This window comes from Rhinolophus sinicus, linkage group LG12, assembly GCF_036562045.2.
Source record: "Rhinolophus sinicus isolate RSC01 linkage group LG12, ASM3656204v1, whole genome shotgun sequence".
Lineage (NCBI taxonomy): Eukaryota > Metazoa > Chordata > Mammalia > Chiroptera > Rhinolophidae > Rhinolophus > Rhinolophus sinicus.
In genome coordinates, this window is record NC_133761.1 from 38,925,673 (window position 1) to 38,939,017 (window position 13,345).

The following is a 13,345-nucleotide window of genomic DNA, read 5'->3' on the forward strand; positions in this document are numbered from 1 at the left end:
CATTTATTTCTTGATGACTCCTTAAGTTGTGCCACAGGCTTATCATTAAGAGAATATTTTTCACAGCAGGTTGCAAAGATCCTTATGCCATTAAAAAGAATTGAAAAAGCATCAATTTGTTGTTTCCACCTAACACAGATATTTTTCATTGCTGGTACAGCCATTAAAAACAATCTGTTTTATTGCATTCTGAAAAGATCACATGGAGTACACATAATGATTTATTTTAAGGATGACATTAGGATTAAAACCACTGTGAAAATGTAGTATTTGAAATAAATATTTAGGAAAACGAAGTCTCAAATATGCTTTTCTTTTTTATAGCAAATTATGAGTAGAAATTTACTGATATCTCACATCAGAGTTTTAAAATGCTCCAAACGAATACCTTTTTAAAGATGAGGAAGAATGTCTCTGGAGAGCTATGCCTCAGGAGAGCTATGTCTCTGGAGAGCTATGTCTCAGGAGAATGAGATGCCTTAAAATTTTAAGTGGAAATCCTTTGAAAATTAGTAAACCAGAATAGAATGCTTGAAAACATAATAGATTAAATGCTTCTTTGGGGCAATGTATGGAATTTTTTTAGGGGAGTGGAGGGTGCTTAATACCATTGCTACATTGTATTGACTTAAAATACTATTTTTTAGTCACCAAAGTGGGAGAAAACACCCAGTTCTGGTTATTTATATTATGGCAACTGCTGAATATGGCTACTACGTAAAATTGTAGTTTAACACAGTGACTTATTTTACAAGTTATTTTCTCAGTATTAGAGTGGTCACTATTAGATAGCTTGCATCAGCAATAACTTAAAACAAGAAAAAAAATTCTGTCAAGGAGGCTTCTTAATGCTACTGTTCAAAAAATTTTATAAGTTTTTCATAAGTTGTTTTTGATAAATCAAAGAAAAAGACAAAAAATAAATCATGCAATCCAGCAAGGACTATACAGTATTTTAAATGAGTCTTCTAAAGAACATCAACAACAAAACAACCTCATAAAGGAGGACCTTATTCTGTCTTTCTGCTTTAAAATATTGATTATACCCTGGTATTACCAAAGATGGGGGGCTTTATGTTAAAACTGACCTCATTGAAATCTACCAGGACCTCAGCATGATAAATGGGACAGGGTGTAATAAAGAGTTGTAGTGAACATTGAAGTATACTGTCAGATCCCTACTTCAGGACTGAGACACTCATTCCTCCTGAAGTCAGGAGTTTGGTCTGAGCTGACAAGATCTCAGCTGAATCCCTTACTGGGGATCGTCCTGAGTAGGAAACATCCTCTATGTCCAAGGTCACAGCTCCTGCCTAAGGACAACTCACATCCAATGACTGATCTATAGAGGGGTGTAGAGGCCCTGTCACCTTGCTACAGAGCCAGAGAACTCTGAAGAACCATCTCAGCTCTAAAGCACTCCCTGTAGGATTTTAGAGGCCTTTGTTGTGAGGGCACAACAGTCCAAATCTTCTCTCTGCCTAACCCTACCTCCCTCACTGCACCACAGATGTGGACCTCAGGGACACACCCCAATCAACATCCTACATGAAATCTCCATCTCAAATTTGGTGCCGAAGAATCAACCTCTAAGAAAATAGTACCCCATGTTTAACATATGAGTATCAGATTTGATTAGTTAGTCTAAATAAACTATGCAACAGGAGCAAAAAATAGAGAATTATGGAGGCATGGGGGCACATATTTTAAAACAAACAATCTTAGATGCACTTGGGATGCCTGAGATATTCAGAGTTCAGTTTTCATAAAACATATCTCTTAAATCTTCTCCATTCTCACTGGTACCACATTCATGATCTCTCCCTGCCTCTGATTTTCCCCAATTCCAGTTAATTCATTCTCTTCATGGCTGACAGGATTATCTTTCAAAAACTCAGATTTGATGTTAAAACGCCCCTGTTTAAAACCTTCTGATGCTCTCACATTGTTACAGTTTAAAAAAGCGTTTTATCCCTTAAAACCCTTATCCTGGCATTTATATCACTTCACTGCCTGGAACATCCTTTGGTGACTGATCCCAAAGAAAGTACAACCTAAGTACCTCTGTTACAGATTCTTTGAATGTTGCACTATTTCCAGAATATGACAGATCTTTCTGTGATTCAGTGTGTGCTTCTGAACCAGTTGGTCCTTAATGTCTTTCCTCTACCTCTTTATCTTGTTTAGAAACTTCTTCGATCCTGCAAGACTCCTCAGATCCTTATTTTCTGTTTAATTGTTCCTGATTCTTCCACCCAAATAACAACTCCATACCTTATTCCCCAATTTTATTTGTGCATTCATCTCTCACAAAGCTTATGTTGTAATATAATTTATCATGTTTACATCTTTTTGTACCCCACCAAACAGTGAATTTTTCAAGGGAAGGGGGATACCATTTAATTTGTACCCCATATTAAATACCTAAATAAATAAATGGGAATGTCTTAATTTAGGATTCCCCAAAAGCAGAGCCTAAAGCAAGGACTTGGGTGCAGGCAGTTCATTTGAGAAGTGAGTTTAGGTAGCAAGAGTGAGTGAGAAAGAGGAATGAGACATGGAAGGAAGGAAATTCAATAATGGATTGACCAGTTATTGAGGTGGTCACCACTGTGGATAGTGGGTCAAGACCTCTGGGAACTTTCTAAGGATAATATGGAAAACATCTCCAAATTTTTGCTATGAAATACAGGAATATGGGGGCATTTATCCATTCACTCCATTGCACCTTGATTATCAGTTGCTCTGGCGATATTAAGTCCCATTCCCTTGCAGACTATACCTGCACAATGGCTGGGTGAGATCTGGGCTTTGGAAAAAGTCTTGAAAGGGGAATCTGAGAGAGAAGACTGACAATGCGTAGAGAAATGTCCACTGCAGCTGCAGCTGAAATCACAGGTAGGATAAACAGATGTGGTGCAGGGCAGAAAAGCATATGCTACAGGACATTATTGAGCTAAAGTTCTGAGATTGTTAGTTTTGAGGGAGTAGTGTTGAATCTAATCAGGTACTCTGACTTAAAGTGGAAAATGTAACTAAATATATTTTCAGTGCAACTGAAATTAAGCCGAAGCTTATATTTATGACATGGATTCTTATTCACTTCAAAGGAGTTTTCCTTAGTTGTACCTGGCTCTTTTTCTTTGTCGTCTTCTTTGTTATCTCTTCTATGAGTAATGGAGCATGTATTATTAACTTGGCAATTTAAGTTCTCTGAGCCTCAGTTTTCTCATGGGTAATGAGAAGATAAGAATCTATTCCACAGAATTATTTTCCATCTATCTATTTATTCACTTATTCATTGAACAATTATCTATTGAATATCTACTATGTGCTTGTCACCACTGTACTTAGGGCCACGGGTATAATGGAGAGTAAAAACAAAACAAGATAAAGGCTCAAAGTAACAAAACATATATATCAGTTCTTCACATAATAAATCTGGTGAAAGAAAGGTACTGAACAAATAATCACACAAACACATAATATAAAAAAACTTAGTCAATGCCAGAAAGGAAAAGTGTAATGTACAATTTTCACAAGAGTGTATATAGTAGGAGTATATAATTTAGATTGGTGTTCACTCAATGCCATCAAACTCTGTCTGTCAAACTAAGACCCGCTTAAAGAATGAGCAGGAGTTTGTGAGATGAGGTATTGGTGTGATGAGGTGAGAACTATAAGTGAAAGCTATGAAGCAGAAGGGAAAAGCATGACATATTCTAAAGAAGGTGCAGTTTTTTAGAACAAAGTGAAAGAGGTTGAGAGATCAGTGCATGGTGAGGCTGGAGAGGTAAGCAGGGACAAAAACATTTGAGAGCATGGAGGCACTAATAGTCGTCATGATTGGGAAGCAATGAGAAGACTTTGAAAGACTTTAAGCTGAAGATGTACGTGATATGACATATTTGTGAAAGATTGTTCTTATGTATGGATTGAATGAGTGTTGGAATGAATGCAAGATGTGTAAACAGAACCATAGTTCTATTGAAAGATTACTGACTTCATAAAGCATCTCATGTGCTGGGATTATTTAGTACCTCTATGGAGTTGATAGAATTTGGTTGCATTCCCTTTTTCTTATCTTCTCTCATTTTTCTTTCTTTGGTTTTTCTTCTCTTAACTTTTTTCTCTATCCTAATAACTTACTCTTAGCATCTCAAAGAGAACTTCATTGAAAGAATGAAGTTATGCTATTCAGAACCAACGGCCTGTTACACATTTCTTGTCATATTCCTGTGTGATTTGTGCTGCTGAGAAAATCAAAGGGAGATACTGAGCCATTCTGCTCAGGATTTATGGGTCAAGGAGAAGGAATCATGGTCTTTGCAGTGTTGTTAGAAGCAAAGGGGCAGATGTTAGGAATCATTTGGCAGATAAAATTATGTAAAGAGAGGTCAAGGGTGTTGGGTAAACTAGAAGAGGTGAATTAGAGATGGGAGTAAGTGAATTATGGTAAGAGACTTCTGGATATCCAAGCAGCAGGAGAGAAACTGAACATATTGAGTTCTAAAGACGCATAATACAATCATGATTAAAAAAGGGAAAACATGAAGAAATATAGGTAACAAGTATGATGATAATTTTTTGGCATATTAAACTGGAATATCTATGTACGTATAAATAATATGGTTTTTAATTCTTATAATGATAATAAATTAGAAATATTTTAAAATCCCCCAAACAAAATTTGATACCAGTAAATTTAGTGTTGAAGAGAAATAGCACAGAATCAAGAAAATTGCTAGGTACATTTGTATACAGGAATCACCGTCCAGATTCTTCACAGAAAAATCAAAGAGCATCTTTCCTTTTGAATATTAAATATAAGCTTATTAATCATGATGATACCACTTTTTATTTTGTTTCTTTCAACTTTGTTGAGGCACATTAAGTAACACACATCTGAAGTGTGTATTTTGATGATTTTGATATACATACATCTGTGGAAACATCACCATAATCAAGGTAACCTACAACACCATCAGCCCCCAAAGTTTACTTGTGCCCCCTTTGTAATACTTTCTTCCTTCCACTCACATCCCCAGTCAAGCACTTATGTGCTTTCTGCCTACACATTAATTTGCATTTTCTAGAATTTTATATATATGGAATTATACAGTGTAATGCTGGGTTCTTCTACCCAGCATAATTATCTTGAGACTTATCATGTTGTAGTATGTATCATTAGTTAACTTTATTTTATTGCTTAGTAATAGTACATTGTATGAATATACCACAAATCATTCATCAATTTGCCTATTAATGGACATTTGGGTTGTTTCCATGTTTTATTTTTTACCAATAAAGATCCTGTGAACATTGGTATATAAGTCTTAGCATGAACATATGCTTTATTTCTCTTGGGTAACTACTTAAGATGTAATGGCCAGGTCATATGGCAGGTGTATATTTAATTTCAAATAAACTTCAAGACGTCCCCCAAAATGATTGTATCATTTTACATTCTCACTTGTAGTTTAACATAAAAATTACATGAGTCAACATTGCCTTACACAACTTTAACAACAATACAATAAGTTCAGTATTATTTTCCCCATTATACAGAAGAAAATCAAAGTTCAGGGATGTCAAATAAACTACTTGTGATCACAAAGCAAGTGAACGGAAGAGTTAGAATTCAAACTCATATCTGACAGTGCCAGAATGCTTTTTCATAATGTCTAGGGAAAGTGTTTCATAAAGCAAGGAGTAGCTCTTGCTTTAAATAGATGTGATTCTCATCCACAGTTGCTAGCTCCTGCTTGGCTTAGATAAATGAATACAATGGGAAATCATTTTAGTCCAAATGATGGTCCATTGTCCAGACAAGGTGGAGGTACAGCTTTATTTAGTTGACTGGAATTCAGACTTGTGACCTATCATCTGTTGGAGAACATAGATATAAGACCTTCCAATAAACCAATAATCTTCTTAATTTGAGAGAAAAACTCCAATTAGGTAAAGGGCTACTTACTTTATTTTGCTGTGTATAATGTGCACTTTTTTGCCCAAATTTGTGAGGGAAAAATAAGGATGCACAGTATACATGGGTAGTACTAATTCTGTATCTATATAAATGTTTTTTAACTCTTTTGTTTATGTTTATGAGTTAAAAGTATAACCCTAGAATCAAAGATATTCATATGCAAAATAATATCCTGGAATGTGATAACTGGTTTTGTTGAACTTATGACGAACTTGCAATGACAAAGACTTCTTGGCCTTCTATGATGCATAAATATCATAAATTCATAACTGGTACATAAAATATCATACACCTTGTATCTGTTCTCGTGTTTTGTAATTATTTGTTATATACAATTTCTTGTACCATAATATGTTAGAATCTAAATGCTAAAATTCCTTTATAATACAAAACCAAGTACCTAAATGTAAACAAATAAAAATTGAATTAAAGAATTAAAATGAAAGATTTTTTCCCCTGAAAGTTTGGACCAAAAATGTGGGTGTGCATTATACATGGGAGTGCATTATACAAAGCAAAACAGGTATAATCAGCAACCATAGATATGCATTTATTGGCTTAGTGGCTTTTTCTTTTTACTGTTGATTTTGTTTCAGAGAACAGATAAAGACACAAGAACTGGAAAGCAGAAAAGAAAAGAAAGAAAAAATCACTTCTCAGCCTTTTGGCTAAGATAAAGTGTGAAAAGAAAGAGAGAGAGAGAGAGAGAGAGAGAGAGAGAGAGAGAGAGAAAAGGTGGAAAGAAAGAAAAGAAAGGAAGGAAAAAACCTGGGAAACAAAGACAAGGATAGAGCACCTGGAAGAGATTAATGGACAGAAATATTGTCTCTTTATTTCCATTTTTAATAAGTCAAACACATTATGTAAAATTTAAAGTGTGAGAACTGTACATAGATGTATGAAATGCAACCTACAAGAGACTCTTGTGGTTTTTGATGCTGTTGTTGGCACTGTTCCTTCTAACTACTGATGGATACTTTGGTTCTATAATGGTTACTCTCAATTCAAGCCTCTACGGTAACCTAACACCCAGGAGAGACAATGATGAAATAACTGCTTCTGCCTTGGGGACATAACATTTCAGTACTGTTCAGTACTGAGATTAAAACAAACAGAAGACTCTAACTCTTTTCTCTTTAGAGAAGAATCAAGTGTATAAGGGTGGTCTGTATTCAGGAGATAGTGACTGAAGGTCCAAAAATTAACACCAGAATCACTATTTCTCAAAGATTTTCATACCTCTCCATCTCTACTGTGATCAATTTCAATAGCTTCCTGACTAAATGTAGCAAATACAAATACAGAGGGTGCCAAAAAAAATGTATATACATTTTAAGAAAGGAAAAAACTGTATTAAAATTGTAATAATATATGCCAATAACAAAAGATGAATACAAGTCATGTTTGACTTCTACAATTACAAGAGGTGCTCAAAGTGGTTACCATAAGTGTAATTTTAATGCAATTTTTCCTTTCTTAAAAAGTGCATACATTTTTTGGCACCTTCTGTATAGTGCTCAAAGTTAAATATAACTTTCAGATAAAAATATTTTTAGTATAAGAATACCCCATGCAATATTTGGGATATACATATTTAAAAAAATATTCATTGTTTACCTGAAATTCAAATTTAATTAAGTGCCCTGTATTTTTATCTGGCAACCCTATTGCCAACACACTTCCCCTTCTCTTTCACTCTGACCTCCCTCATTACAGAGTCAGCAAAATGGAATATCAGAATTTACTGAGACGTGGAACACCTAAATTTAACAGGAGCCGTTAAAGATGGAAACACTTTAGTACATTCTTTCAAACATTCAAAGTCAGCCAATTACAGTGTCATGTATTCATACATACATAATATCTACTTTGATCATTTCAATAAATGCTAAAATTAATTTTGTACAATTCAACACACTCTTTATAAATACACTGAAACAATACAAATGAAAAGACAATAATCAATGTAATAACTTACTATTTAATAATTAATATTCTTGACATCTTTCTGTGTCAACTACAATAAGGGTATTATCTTATTTAATCCTAACAATGAAAAACAAAATCTTAATGAGGCAGAAATAATAAGTGTTATTCCATTCTCATTCTATAGGTTAGGAAACTGAAAATGGAGAGGTAAAGCCATTTATTTGCACCAAAGCACACAGCTAGTAATTTATGGAGCCAGGCAGTGCAACTTCAGAGCCCATATTCCAAACCACTGCACTATACTGCCATTCTTCATACCAACTGTAATAAATATGCATTGCTTAGGAATAAATAAAATAAAAGATATTCAGAACTTATACTATTAAAAACAGTTGAATGGCTAGATATATGTTTTGAATGAAAGACAATATTCTCAATTTTCCCCAAATTAATACGCAGCTGGAATAAAATATTATCAAAGCTCAAATCACATTTCTGAGAAAGTTGGCAAATTTGTTCTAAAATTAATCTGTAAGGATGCATTAGGAAAACATATTTGAGTAAAGGAGAATAAGTAGAGAGAAGTTTGGTTTACAAAATAGAATAGGAAGAGTAAATATTGTAAAGATATCAATTTTTACCAAATAAAACTTTAAATTTAATGCAATTCCAGTAAATTCCAAACAGGTTTTATGTGCATGAGATGAGATTAGTTAATGCAATGTTTTTTATTTCATCCAATAATATTTTCGCATGTCTAAAAGATAAGGACTCTCTTTCCTAACATAACTAACCACTATTCCATCATTATACCTAAATACCTTAATATTGTCAAATACCCAGTTAGTGTTCAAATTTCCAATTGTTTCATAAATGTAATAATTATTTTACAGTTCATTTTATTGACTCAGGATTCAAATAAGGCCCATGCATTGCAACTGATGAAAAGTATATATATATTTCTCCCCCATCCACTTTTTTCTTGCTTGCAATATATTGGTTGAAGAAACCAGGTTTTTTTGTCCTGTAGAGTTTTTTACAGTCTGGACTTTGCTAATTGAATCCTATGGTGTAGTTTAACTTGTGTCCTCTGTACTTCCTGTAAATTGCTATTTGTATATGGAGAACTGATAAGTTTCAGGTTATTTAATTATTTTATTTTAATTTGATTTAATTTAATTTTATTTTAGTTTAATTCAATTTTGTTTTATTATTTTATTTTATTTGGCAAAAACTACTTCCCAGGTGGTATTCTTCCATTCACAAGCACATAATGCCTGCCTCTAAGAAATGTTAGCAGCATTGGTCATCAATGACTTAGACCCATTAATACAGAAGAGATTGCAAAATAGTAATATTCTCATGTTATAATAAGTATTCTATATTGTCAGCTAGAACACTTCTATAAAAAGAAACATTTCTTTATTATGCAGGTCATAGTTTGAATAACAAATATAGGATAAGTATTTGATTGCTTTAGCTAATATAAATTTGACAAATAATAAGAAAAACTCACTCTCTTGGATATTAAGCTTCATTTTAAAGTTTAGTAAGTAATGCAGTCTGGTATTGGTATAGACATATAGGGACAAAACAATGAAAAGACATAAGAATCCCAAAACAAATATTTATTAAATCTTTGAAATGTTTTATTGAATTAGCTAGCAACCAGATAAAGAATCAGAACATATCAGAAACCCAGAAACCTCCTTCTTGGACCCTTTTGGTCACTACTCGTTCTCAAAGGTAACCACTATTCTGATGTCTAAGAGCATATATTAGTTTTGCCTATATTATACTTTATATAAATGGAATCATATGTTAAGTACTCTTTAGTATTTGGCTTCTTTTATTGAACAGTATATTTCTGAAATTAATTCATGTTATTACATGCAATTATAGATCGTTTGTTCTTATTTCTGTATAATATTCTATTTTGATAAGCATTGCTCTAAGTAGTGAAGATAAAGCGATTGAAAGAAAAGGGACTCCATGCTTTAATGTAACTTATATTCTAGTGACTATAATATATAACATGCGTACGTATAGGGAAGCTGCCTATATACTAGAGTCATTGGGGTATTGAATCAATGGGGCTGGGATAATTTGTTTCTATTTTGAAAACAGATAAAAGTTAAATTCTATTTTACGCCATACACAAAAAATAATTACAAGAAATTTAGAGATCTAAATGTAAAAGACAAAGCTTTAAAACTTTTAGAAGAAATATTCATTTATTAGTTATCAATATTAATATATCATTTACTAGTACCAAGCATTTTTCTAAGTATTATTTTTCTAAGTATTTCTAAGATATTTATCTAAGTATCAGCAAAAATAACATACAAATATCCCTGCTCTTATGAAGCACACATTTAATGTGGTGAAACAGACAATAAAAACTTTAATAAGTAAATTATATAGTATATTAGAAAATTATGACTATCTGGAAAAAAGTAAAGCCAGTAGGAGTAAGGGAGGTGGGAGTAAAGGACTCCCGCAAAGGAGGAAATAGGGTTGCAATTTTAGACAGGATGGTCAGGGAATATAGGAGAAAATTATCTGTGGCCTCAGAGTAGGAAGAATTTCTGAAATAAGACAAAAAACACAAATCATAAAGAAAATGCTTGATTAATATGTATGACTACATTAGAACAGAAACTTTTACACATCAAAAGATAACAGAAACAAAGTAAAAAAATGTATGAAGATATTCGCAATCCATATGATCATCCAAGGATTGGTATCTAGAATATACAAAGGACTTATACAAATTAATAGTTACAAACAACTAACAGAAAAAATATAGACAAAGGGTATAAATATGAAATTCACAGGAGAGGAAACACAAATTATGACTAAATCTATGGGGAAAAATGCTAACAATCAAGGAAAATGTGAATTTAATACACAATGATTTTTAATTTATTATTATTTTTAAAAAATTATTTATATTTCCTGAAAATAATATTTTATTTTTGTACACCAATATTTTTTTCTTTTTTTTATTAGTTTCAGGTACAGAAGACAAAGTAATACTTAGACGTTTATCATTTATATCCCTCACACTGTGTGAACCCCCATCCACTATCCCTCTGACATCGCACAGAGCCATTACATTTCCACTGTCTCTATTCCTAATGCTGTACTCCGCTTCTTGTAAGTATATACGTACATAATATATACATATACATATAAATTTATAGTTGACATTCATTATTGTTCAGCTTCAGCTTCAGGTGTACAGTGCAGTGATCAGGCATCTGCATCATCCCTGAGGTGGTCTCCCTAGTGAGACAAGTGTCCATCGGATACCCTACAAAATTTTTTCAATATTATTGATTACATTCCCCAAATTAATTTTCAAAACCCTGTGGCCATCTTGTGGTTACTGACTGTTTTCTAATCCCCTCACCTTCCCCCTTATCCCCACCCACTCACCCATCTAGCAACCCTCAGTTCTTCCTCTATGTCTCCAAAACTGTTTCTGATTAGTTCATTCACTTATTCTTTTCTTTAGATTCCACATATAAGTGAGATCATATGGTATTTGTCTTTCTTTGTCTGACTTATTTCACTTAACATAATGTTCTCTAGGTCCATCCATGTTGTTGCAAATGGTAAGATTTCTTTCTTCTTTATGGCAGCGTCATACTCCATTGTATAAATGTACCACTGTTTCTTAATCCAGTCATCCACTGATGGGCATTTCGGTTGTTTCTATGTCTTGGCTATTGTGTATAGTGCTGCAATAAACATAGGAGTGCATAAAGATTTTTGAATTGGAGTTTTGGATTTCTCTGGATATATACCTAGGAGTGGAATTGCTGGATCATAAGGTAGTTCCATTTTCAGATTTTTGAGATACCTCCATACTGTTTTCCATAGTGGCTGCACCAATCTGCAATCCCACCAACACTGCACAAGCATTCCCTTTTCTCCACATCAGCACCAGCACTTGTTGTTTGTTGATTTATTGATGGTAGCCATTTTGACTGGGGTGAGGTAATATCTCATTGTGGTTTTTATTTGCATTTCTCTGATGGTTAGTGAGGTTGAGCATTTCTTTTTTTTTTTTTTTTTTAATTTATTGGGGTGACAATTGTTAGTAAAATTACATCGATTTCAGGTGTACAATTCTGTATTACATCATCTATAAATCCCATTGTGTGTTCATCACCCAGAGTCAGTTCTCCTTCCATCACCATATATTCGATCCCCCTTACCCTCATCTCCCACCCCTCACCCCCCGCCCCACTTACCCTCTGGCAACCACTAAACTATTGTCTGTGTCTATGAGTTTCTGTTTCTCATTTGTTTGTCTTGTTCTTTTGTTGTTTTTGGTTTATATACTGTCTGTTTGCCATCTGTATGTCCTTTTTAGAAAAAATGTCTCTTCATGTCCTCTGCCCATTTTTTAATTGGGTTGCTTTTTTTTTTTGGAGTTGAGTTTAGTGAGTTTCTTTATAAATTTGTGATATTAACCCCTTATCAGATATATCATTGGCAAATATCTTTTCCCATTCAGTAGGATCGCTTTTTGTTTTATTGATGGTTTCCTTTGCTGTGAAAAAACTTTTTAGTTTGATGTAATCCCACATGTTTATTTTTTCTCTTACTTCCCTTGCGCGAGGGGATATATCAGTAAAAATCTTATTCTGGGTAATGTCTGTGAAGTTTCTTCCTATATTTTCTTCCAGGAATTTTATGGTTTCAGATCTTACATTTAAGTCTTTAAGCCATTTTGAATTTATTTTTGTATATGGTCATACTCCATTGTATAAATGTACCACTGTTTCTTAATCCAGTCATCCACTGATGGGCATTTCGGTTGTTTCCATATCTTGGCTATTGTGTATAGTGCTGCAATAAACATAGGAGTGCATAAAGATTTTTGATTTAGAGTTTTGGATTTCTCCGGATATATACCTAGGAGTAAGGAGGTGGTCCAGCTTCATTTTTTTCCATATGTCTGTCCAGGTTTCCCAGCACCATTTATTGAATAGACCGTCTTTATCCCACCGTACACTCTTGCATTCCATTGTCTTGGATTAAATGGCCATATAGACATGGATTTAATTCTGGACTCTCTAATCTGTTCCATTGATCTATGTATCTGTTTTTATGCCAGTACCATGCTGTTTTGATTACTGTAGCCTTGTAGTATAATTTGATGTCAGGTATTGTTATACCTCAGACTTTGTTTTTATTTCTCAAGATTGCTGAGGCTATCCGGGGTCTTCTATGGTCCCATACAAATTTTAGGATTATATGTTCTATTTCTGTGGAAAATGTCATTGATAGTTTGATAGGAATTGCGTTGAATATGGATATTGCCTTAGGCAGCATGGACATTTTAACTATATTAATTCTTCCTATCCATGAACATGGTATGTGTTTCCATCTATTTGTATCTTCTTTCATTTC